This window comes from Hyla sarda, chromosome 6 (genome assembly GCF_029499605.1).
Source record: "Hyla sarda isolate aHylSar1 chromosome 6, aHylSar1.hap1, whole genome shotgun sequence".
Classification (NCBI taxonomy): Eukaryota; Metazoa; Chordata; class Amphibia; order Anura; family Hylidae; genus Hyla; species Hyla sarda.
In genome coordinates, this window is record NC_079194.1 from 295270259 (window position 1) to 295281210 (window position 10952).

Sequence of the window (10952 nt, forward strand, 5' to 3'; positions counted from 1 at the left end):
ATAGACCGCTGTGCGGCAGGGGAGACATTACAGTGCACATCTCCATTTACCAGGACATGTGGTGCCTATAATGGGCAAAAAAAAATGCCTTAAAAGAGTTTTGCGAGACACACACACACACGCGCGCACGCTTTTACTGGTATTACAGTCAGACTCCATGATCAATGGTTCCTTATTCTAGTCCTTGTCTTGTGGTCTCCAGGAGAACATCCTAGAGGCTCTTAAGGAAGGTGACATCACAGAAGAGAAGATCCTGTGTATGCTGCGGAGCCTGCTGCCTCTCCATGCTGCTTCTGTGAGTATTTTTCTTCAGATTTTATTTCCCCTAAGGGTACGTTCCCACACGGCGTATTTTGCTGCGTATTTGCTGCATATTTTCCTACCCATTGACTTCAACAGAGAAAATAAAATACGCAGCAGCAAATACGTTGTGTGGGAATGTACCCTTATACTTTCTGACTCAGTGTTTTTCAGCCAGTGCACCCACCAACTACAATTCCCAGCATGCCCAGACAGCCAAGGCTTTGTAGAAGGTAGGGATCGACCGATTATCGGTTTGGCCGATATCAGCCGATATTCACGATATTGGACGTTATCGGTATCAGCAATTACCTTGCCGATAATCCAATAATGCCCCGCACCGCGCTGCACCACCCCGGCCAGAGACCGCCGCCGCCCCATTCCTGGTTTTGTAATTACCTGTTCCCGGGGTCCGCAAGGGGTTATCGGAATATCGGTAAAAGTTCTCGGCCCTAACCTTCACAGAGTATCGGTATCAGCCCTAAAAAAATCGATATCAGTCGATCCCTAGTACAAGGGCCCCATAGTTTCTCCCTAGGACCCTTTTGGGCCTCCAGCCAGGTCTAGGACAAAGTCAAACTGCAGAATCTAAAACAGTGTTTCCCAACCAGTGTGCCTCCAGCTGTTGCCAAACTACAACTCTCAGCCAAAGGCTGTCCGGGCATGCTGGGAGTTGTAGTTTATCAACCAGTGCTCCCTCCAGCTGTTGCCAAACACTTGTAGTTTTGCAACAGCTGGAGGCACACTGGTTGGGAAACACTACTTTAGATTCTGCAGTTTGACTTTGTCATAGGCCTGGCCGGAAGCCCAATAAGGTCCTAGGGTGAACTATGGGGCTATCTGGGCATGCTGGGAGTTGTAGTTGTGCCACAGCTGGAGGCACACTGGTTGGGAAACTCTAGAACAGTGAAAAAGTCTAAGGCTACATTCACATCTTGTTTTTGCAATACGGTCCCCTGGATAGCAGTTTCAGTGTAAAAACCGCATGGAACAGTATTCCAAACCGTATGCATAGACATTTCATAGAAAACCAAATACCAAACGTAGCATCCGGATGTGTACGATTTTCACCATTTACGGTTTTATCCGTTTTTTTGTCTACTACGGTTTTATGTCCGGGTGAAAAACCAGATACAACCCGTATAAGTTTAAAAAAAAAATGGTGGTCTATGGGAACCGTACTGAACCATATGTGCGTACGGTTCCATCCGGTTTGCACAATACGGTTTTGCACATGCGCAGTGCACGCCGAAAGTTCTTCTCACAAATAGAACAAGAAGAACTTTATTTAAGGACAAACCTAAGACCGTATCCGTTTTTTCTTTAAAAAAAACACCTATGCAACCGGACATCAGTTTTCAAACAGTGTACGGTTTAAAACGGTACAGAAGTCAATACGGTTGTATACAGTCCGGTCCGTTTTTTTTTGTTTTTTTTTAAACATACGTTTTTTTTACAAAAAAACTGATACGGGAACCGTATTGCAAAAACGAGATGTGAAAGCAGCCTAATACATTCACATGGCCTCCCCCTTGCATGTCGTGCGCCCTATTGTGCCCTGACATTTATGTTTTTTCTTGTAGGTAAACAGCTTTATGGTGGTTTTGGGTGAAGCCGATCGGACTCTATCAGAAACTCTAAAGAAACAGATCGGCACCCTTACAGAGGATTCATGAGACGCAGCCTCCATCTTACCGGCAACCACAGATCTCCCATCTTCTTCAGCCCCAGGGTGGGTGGAATGAGAACCCCCCCCCCCCCCCCCCCCCCCCCTTGCTATGGCCTGTATTGGGCGCCTGTCTCCTCCATTTATATGACTGTATAAATTAGATCATTTTGTCACTGCACTTTCTTATGTCAGCCACTAGGTGGCACTGTGTGTTTTTTTTTTTTTCTTCATAAACATCTATTGTAATAAGAAATGTCTAGCTGTATTTCCCAACCGGTGTGACTCCAGCTGTTGCAAAACTACAACTGCCAGCATGTCCTCCTGAGAGCTGACGAAGATGGAGACAGACTATGGAGAATGTTACACAGTTTTAGGTGAGACATTGTACTGGAGCCCCCATAGCTACACACTTAGACCTTATTGGACATCTGGCCAGGCCTACGACTAAGTGGCTGTGAACCTAAAGGAATGTTTCCAAACCAATGTGCCTCCAGCTGTTGCAAAACTACAACTCCCAGCATGCCCGGACAGCCTTAGGCTGTCCGTACATGCTGGGAGTTGTAGTTTTGCAACAGCTGGAGGCACACTGGTTGGGAAATACTTACCTACATCTATTACCTCCTATACAGGGGCAGTATATAATAAAACTCCTCTAATCCAGCATCTATTAGTCCAGTAAATAATAATCTGTTCATTTGAAATCTGTTCTGGAGATAAGTGCTGGATTATTGGGTTTTATTTTTTTATAAGTATATATTAGAATATTTTTTTAGGACCTCACAATCCTTTTCTTGTCTCCCTACAGTGCAGGATTTGGAAAACCAAAGCTATTTCCTTCCAGGAAACAGCGCCACCCTTGTCCTCAGGTTGTGTGTGGTATTGCAGCTCAGTTCTATTGAAATGAATAGAGCTCAGTTGTAATACTGCTCACAGACTGGTGGTGGTGCTGTTTGTTTTTCTTGTTAGAAGAAAGCAGCCCTGTTTTATTTAATCCTGGATAACTTGTAATGCAGCATTTGTGAATGGTGGTGAACATAGAAGAGGGGTCCCCCTATTTCTCAGATTCACCCGGTAGAGATGGGACCAAGTAAGGCAGGACCCCCTCTCTCCAAGGGCCCCATAACACCCACATTATGGCAGCGTTTCCCATCCAAGGAGCCTCCAGCTGTTGCAAAACAAAAATTCCTAGCCTTTGACTGTGCAGGCATGCTGAGAGTGGTAGTTTTGCAACAGCTGGAGGCACACTAGTTAGGAAACACTAGATTTAAGTTTCAGACATCATCTCTGTACATTTGTGATTGGGAAATATTATATAGTGAAATATTTTTCTATGGAATAAAAAAAATTAAAAAGTCCAATTGTTGTATTATTTTTGCACCAGCAGGTGGCGCAGTGTTACCCCCATCTTGAAAATCCCTTGTTAGTAAACTGCGCATCTAACTGTTTCATTGTTGTCTGTGTTGTAATCAGAACATTATTGGGGGGGTATAAAATTATCACTTGTTTGAAAATTTTGTTTTTCTGGCAAGGTTTCTGTATCGAATTTGTAAAAAAAAATTGCGCTCGTGTTTTAATTATTTTTTAAAAGGATGTGCAGTGGAGCATACTTGCACAATTTCTTTTACGCAAAAGTTATTTTTATGCAGAAGATAAATGCAACTAATCATCAGCGCACAATAAGCCACGCCCCTACTGAGTGCAAACTGCATAAAAAAAAGGGCAAGAATGTTCACATATAAGGTTAAAATCCTCAGTGTGAATGGTCAACGGAAGAAGCATATAAACCAATGTTAGATTTGTGCAGCAGAGTCTCCGAGTGGAATTTGGCGCAGAGATTCCGTAGTGTGAACATAGCGGCTTTCACAGAATACAGGGGACATATGAAAAGTTTTGATCTGTTGGGGTCTGAGTGTTCAGACCCCGAAAGACACAAAGCGGCTCGTTCCACTGATCAATGTGACAAGATGATGTGCGACCGTCTAGGTCACATGACATGGTCTGAAGAGAATGTGCTTAGCGCGCACAATGTGCACAGCTCGTTCTACTGATTGGTCTGGGTCCGAGTGATTACAATTTTCGATGTCTCTACAACATGTCAAAAGTTTTTCGACTCCATAGTGTCCATTAAAATATCCTACCCTCTACCCATATAGACATGATAACATCACACAGTTCCTCCATATGAGCACATGTGACAGAGACTGGAGACGCTGTGGAGAACATTCTGCTGCCTGCAACATCATCCAGCATGACCGGTTTGGCATCCCCAATCTGATGCTTGGACACTTTGAACTTCAGCAAGTTGTGTTGACCATGTCTCCATCCTAAATGCATTGAGCCGGACCGCAGTTTCTAGAGTGGAATGGTGGCCAGTAACTTAGGCAATGAGCTGAGAACAAGGGGAGGAAAGGATCAGCGATATCATGAGAAGGAGGTAAATTTGCTTAATTAAAGGAGTACTCCGGTGGAAATAAATATTTTTTTTTTTTAAATCAATTGGTGCCAGAAAGTTAAACAGATTTGTAAATTACTTCGATTAAAAAATCTTAACTCTTCCAGGACTTATCAGCTGCTGTATGTTCCAGAGGATGTAGAGTTATTCTTTTCTGTCTGACCACAGTGCTCTCTGCTGCCACCTCTGTCCATGTCAGGAACTGTCCGGAGCAGGAGAGGTTTGCTATGGGGATTTGCTCCTGCTCTGGACAGTTCCTGACATGGACAGAGGTGTCAACAGAGAGAGAGCACTGTGGTCAGACAGGAAAGAACTACACAACTTCCTGTGGAGCATACAGCAGCTGATAAGTCCTGGAAGGGTTAAGATTTTTAAATAGAAGTAATTTACAAATCTGTTTAACTTTCTGGCACCAGTAGATTTAATAAAAAAATAGTTTTCCATCGGAGTACCCCTTAAATGTAGTTGCAAAAATATATACAGTGTGTATATATTGACGTGCTCTACAAGTCTAACTACTTTAGTTGAGCTGTTGGCCGGCGCAGTCATATGACATCACACGAATAAGTTAAATGGAATGACGAGTGGTCCCCTTAGGTCTGGAAGTACTATGAGTCCCAGCATGATCTGTCAGGCTTAAAGGGGTACTTTTTTCCATTTTAAGAACTGTCCAGAGTAGGAGAAAATCCCCATAGAAAACATATGCTGCTCTGTTAGGACAGTTCCTAAAATGGACAGAGATGTCAGCAGAGAGCAATGTGTTCCAAAAAGAAAATAATTTCCTCTGTAGTATTCAGCAGCTAATAAGTACTGGAAGGATTAAGATTTTTTAATAGAAGTAATTTACAAATCTGTTTAACTTTCTGGCACCAGTTGATAAAAAAAAAAAAAGTTTTCCACCGGAGTACCCCTTTAAGCTGGACAGCTAATAAGAGTTGCTTACAGAAATAGCTCAGACATCTAGGACGTGATGGTGCAGTCAGCCTGGGGTGCAAAGAGGATTTCTCTGCAATAATTAAAACTTCCTGAGCAAAGAAGCAACAAACAAGAATCTTAATCCGAGAAAAGACAAAGAGCGGAGGATGAGGATTATACTGCGGATGTGAACACGAGGCGAATAAAATGAAAACAAAAGTGACCGGCCTGGGCATAATATTCTTCATATTGGGATGCAGGTGGCTATAGAGCAGTGTATCCCAATGATTGTGCCTCCAGCTGTTGCAAAACTACAGCTCCCAGCATTGTCCGGGCATGCTGGGAGTTGTAGTTTTGCAACAGCGGGAGGTGCACTGATTGGGAAACATTGCTTTATGTTCTAGTTCTTTAGGTTCTAGGCCTGGACGGATGCCCAGTAAGGTCCTAGTGTGCCTCCAGCTGTTGCAAAACTACAACTCCCAGCATGGCTGGACAGCCGAATGCACTGCTACAGCAAACGCATTCTTTCTGGGGATTTCTCTGGGAAATGCATTGCCGTCTATGAGACGGCGCATTTCCGATCGGTTCTAACGCCCGCTGGACTATCAAATGTGTGGAAAGCGCGGACAGGACATTCCGCACATTTTCCTAACGTGTCAACATTCCGCAAACAGCGGGACACCGGCATAACATGACGGTGCTAGGACCGCACAAGAATGCGCTGTCTCATACACGGCTATGCACTCCATGCGGAGTCAGAAGAAAGAATGAATGTGTTCATTCTTTCGGCGGACGCGGAAAACAGAATTTCCACACGAAAACATCTGGCACAGAAATTCCACCGTGTGCACAGTGCAGCAGAATCCGGGTGAATCCAACTTTTCGAGCTGAATGTTTTTCTGCTCGATTCCGCAGTGTGAACTGGAGCCTTAGGGTCTATTCACAAGGCAGAATTTGCGATTGCGGAATTCCGCCTCAAATTAAAGCCCATAGACCTATGGGATTCCGCACTGAAAGTGCGGAATCCCATAGAAGTCTATGTATGGGCTTTAATTTGAGGCGGAATTCCGCAAGCAGGGAATTCTGCTGTGTGAATAGACCCTTAGATAGATGTAGTGCTGTTACTGAAAAGAAAGCCTCCCTGCTTTTATTTTTTTTTTTTATACTTTGGTTAACCCTTAAAGCAGCCACGTATGATATTCCAGCTAGACCTGGATATAGTCTGTGATTCCAGTGTATGCAGGAGTGAGGATCCAGCCAGGTAGATGGCACGTGGCGCTCTGCAGCAACTAATACGATTACACCTGCTGTACTATTCACAGGCCGGATCAGAGCCTCTTAGCACCTTGTGTCGAGTGAACGATCAGCATCTGCTGCACAAGGATCAGGTCATGTGACCGCCCGGCTAAAGTCACAAAGTAACGAGGAATAGCGATCTACGTGGAAAGACGCTTACGGTCATGTAAGGAGGAGTATAACCCCCTTTCTGCTGTGACAAATTTGCTTTGCATTTTTGTTAGTCCGATGCACTCATCGTTACGTCTGTGCATGCTGGGAGTTGTAGTTTAGCAACAGCTGCAGAGCCACACCATTGATTTAATGCATAAACTCATTAAAACAGTGCATGCTGGGAATTGAATTTTTTGCAATAGCTTGATAGGCATAGGTTGAAGTTTATAATGCACGCGCTTATCATTAGATCAATGCATGCTGGGAGTTGTAGTTTTTGGAAAGCCACAGGTTTCAGACCATTGATTTAATGCATGCACTCATCACTAAAACCATGCATGCTGGGACATTTAGTTAAGCAACAGCTGAAGAGCCACGGATAGTAGACCACTGGTTTAATCCAGTGGTTTCCAACCTGTGTGCCTCCAGCTGTTGCAAAACCACAACCCCCAGCATGCCCGGACAGCCTAAGACCTTATTGGACATCTGGCCAGGCTAAGGACTAAGTGGCTGTCAAACTGCACAACCTAAAGTAATGTTTCCCAACCAGTGTGCCTCCAGCTGTTGCAAAACCACAACCCCCAGCATGCCTCTGGCCTAAGACCTTATTGGACATCTGGCCAGGCTAAGGACTAAGTGGTTGTCAAACTGCACAACCTAAAGTAATGTTTCCCAACCAGTGTGCCTCCAGCTGTCGCAAAACTACAACTCCCAGCATGCCTCTGGCCTAAGAAATTATTGTGCATCTGGCCAGGCTTAATGTCAAATTGCAGACTCTAAAGCAATGTTTCCCATTCAGTGTGCCTCCAGCTGTTGCAAAACTACATCTCCCACCATGCCCGGACAGCCAATTTGCAACCACTCAAGACACACTGGCCTCATCAATAAAATGATGCATGCTGGGAATTGCAGTTTTGCAGACCATAAAGCATGCACTAATCAAGCCTTACAGCATGCACTGATGTAATGAACTTCAAAAAGTGCGGCATTTGGCTGTCCGGGCATGCTGGGAGTTGTAGTTATGCAACAGTTAAAGAAATGCTGGTTGGGAAACACTGGCCTCATCATTAAACCAATGCATGCTGGGAATTGCATTTTTTGCAGTAGCTGCAGAGCCACATGTTGCAGAGCATAACGCATGCAATCATTATTAAATCAATGCATGCTGGGAGTTGTAGTTTTGAAACAAGTCAGGAAACACTGGTCTATGTGAAGGATAAGGGGATTTGTGTTCCGGGGCCGCAGTACACAGTGTATGGAGCCGATGCCTTGTATCAATATTATGTTTGTATTGTAGATGGCACCGGTGTTTATATAAGAAGCCATAACTGCAGGAGCCCATCTGCCCGGAGAGGAAGCGGCGAGTCAACGACTGCAGTAAAACCGTCCGGATCATTTCCTGACGCTGCACTGCTATCTACTGTCAATAGGCGGATATTGAAATCCATGGCCAAGGACACACAACCTTATCCTACCCAACAAAGAGGCCCAGGCGCCGCGTCCTCTTTCTTAATGAAACGTGTCGGGGACGTGACGGCAGAGGCTTTTCTTTATTAAAAAAAAAAAGATCTTGTTTAATTTGACGTCACAGGATTTGGCAAAGGCTGAAAAGTCCTCGTATTAATAGTCCTGAGACAATTACATACTAGTTTATACAGCGTATACCGATATAGCACGTACGTGTTCAACATCTTTACATATGATTAAGTGCAACTGAGCGCAAAACATGTCAGGTGCTTACAAGGCTCTTATATGTGTCCTGTACATACTTTACATACAGTACATGTAGAAACGCGTTAGAATGTCTTTCCGTAATGCGCAAAGAAAAGTTCACCATGATGGGCTAACATTAGCGCAATCATTTCTAGGCTTCTAATTGGAGAAGACAGAAGGTAAAAAACACACAGGTGATCATACACCTGGGAGACCAACAGACGCGTTTTCGGCGCATGCTTTGCTATGGGGATTTTCTCCTGCTATGGACAGTTCCGACATTTTTTACTTTCTGGCACCAGTTGATATTAAAGAAATTGGCACTATACATGTGGGAGAAGTAGTGTCCCTCACCTCCAAAAAAGAAGTTACTGTATGTCCAGGTGTGGACATATCAGGACAGAGATTAGGGTTGTGGAGCATGGAGGTGAACGAGAAAGGACACAGGTGTAAAAGGGCAGGAGTGCTATTTATTAGTGCTGGAGACCTATGTGGGTGAGTGAGGCTGTCCATGTGAAAGACTGATAGATGTGAGCCTCAGTGTCACCAGGGAAAGCACGCCTGACCACGAGCCTAGTACAGACTGGGACATCACCCCTGTAACAGGTCCCCCTTGGGACTACAGGACAGCAAATATGTACAGAGCACATGGAACTGTTGAAAATGTTCTGATTGTAACACTCACGTTTCAGAAGACAGGAACCCCGGAGGATGTGGATCCGCTGGACCTGTGTGGCAGATGACTCGGACCATACCAGGGAGCGGAGTCTCAGGTACCGCTGGTTTTCACCAGAGCCCGCCGCAAAGCGAGATGGACTTGCTGCGGCAGGCGGCACCCAGGTCGCTACCCCTGGCACAGATGTGAGGCACAGGAGGGATAAGGCAGCTCGTAGACAGGTTAGCAGAAGGTCAGGGCAGGCGGCACAGCGTAGCCAGGATGTAGCAGGAGATCAGTAGGCAAGGGGCAGAGGAGCAAGTTCAAGTCACAGAGCAAAGGAACAGATACACGGCAAGATAACTCTCAGGAATGCATTCTCTCAGGCACAAGGCAACAAAGATCCAGCAACTGAGCGCGAAACACGTCAGGTGCTTACAAGGCTCTTATGTGTGTCCTGTACGTCATTTGGAATCTTCAATAAAGCAAGAAAGCTTTATCTTACTACCTTTATACCAGGTAGTAATATTATATTATATATTATAACATTATATTTGTGCTCTTTGTACTTTACATACAGTACATGCAGAAACGCGTTAGAATGTCTTTCCGTAATGCGCAAAGAAAAGTTCACCATGATGGGCTAACATTTGCGCAATAATTTCTACGCTTCTAATTGGAGAAGACAGACAGGTAAAAAACACACAGGTGATCGTACACCTAGGAGACCAACAGATGCGTTTCCGGCGAATGCTTTGCTATGGGGATTTTCTCCTGCTATGGACAGTTCCGACATTTTTTACTTTCTGGCACCAGTTGATATTAAAGAAATAGTTTTCCACCAGGAGGGATAAGGCAGCTCATAGACAGGTTAGCAGAAGGTCAGGGCAGTAGCGTAGCCAGGATGTAGCAGGAGATCAGTTGGCAAGCGGCAGAGGAGCAAGTTCAAGTCACAGAGCAAAGGATCAGATACACGGCAAGACAACTCTCAGGAATGCTTTCTCTCAGGCACAAGGGAACAAAGATCCGGCAGGGAAGTGAGGAGGGTGGAGGAATTTATCAGTGAGCCACAGGTGAATTACACTAATGAGCACACTGGTCCTTTAAATCTTAAAGCTCCGGCATGCACGCGCCCTAGGGGACGGGGACACGCGTGCCGGATCAGAGAGGCGGGGGCAGGAGAAGCCCCAGGTGAGTGACGGACTGGGGCTCACATGCGGGCACGTCCCACGATGCGAGTCCCAGCCTCGCCGGCAGCGGCAGGTAACGGGACCATGCGCTCACGCCCAGCGTGTGTGGCCGGAGTGCATAACATTACAATGATGTAGATGTCACGTAGCTGAGTGGTGTAACTTAATGCTCCTCTTTAAATAAGAGCCCAGGAATAAGACTTCTGAAGCCAGGGTTCTGGGAAACATGGAAGTAGTTGGAAACATGGAAGTTGATGTTGAAGCTCGCAGTCCGAATTACAGAAACAACTGAATGAGGAGGTAAATCATGATGGTATTCTGTGACACAACACAGGCATAGTTCTACACGACTTGGCAGACAGGCTGCCAATGGACTGACCAAAGGCCAAAGATGCAGTGAAAGACAGACAGCAAGGCCCTTGTTCAACTCTATCCTTGCTTGAACTAAATCCCTCATGGGGCTGTAATGTAGACTGTATCCTCACAGCGGAACTATTTGGTAGAAAACTAGACTGACGCCTATTTATGAAGTATGTCTGACATTAGCAGCACCTAGGCTCATTAAACTTGGGTTTCCACAGGATTAGCAGGGCTGAGGGACAACACCTG

The 10952-nt window shown here is 45.2% G+C and overlaps 1 protein-coding gene across 1 annotated transcript in view; it reads left to right on the plus strand.

Moving 5' to 3' along the window:
• Positions 1-3321, plus strand: part of SAAL1 (serum amyloid A like 1) — a gene marked incomplete in the record, with an annotated part of 42520 nt that extends 39199 nt beyond the window's left edge. Inside the window, 1 exon segment of the mRNA XM_056527841.1 lies at positions 2075-3321.
• Positions 3322-10952: the final 7631 nt, after the last annotated feature.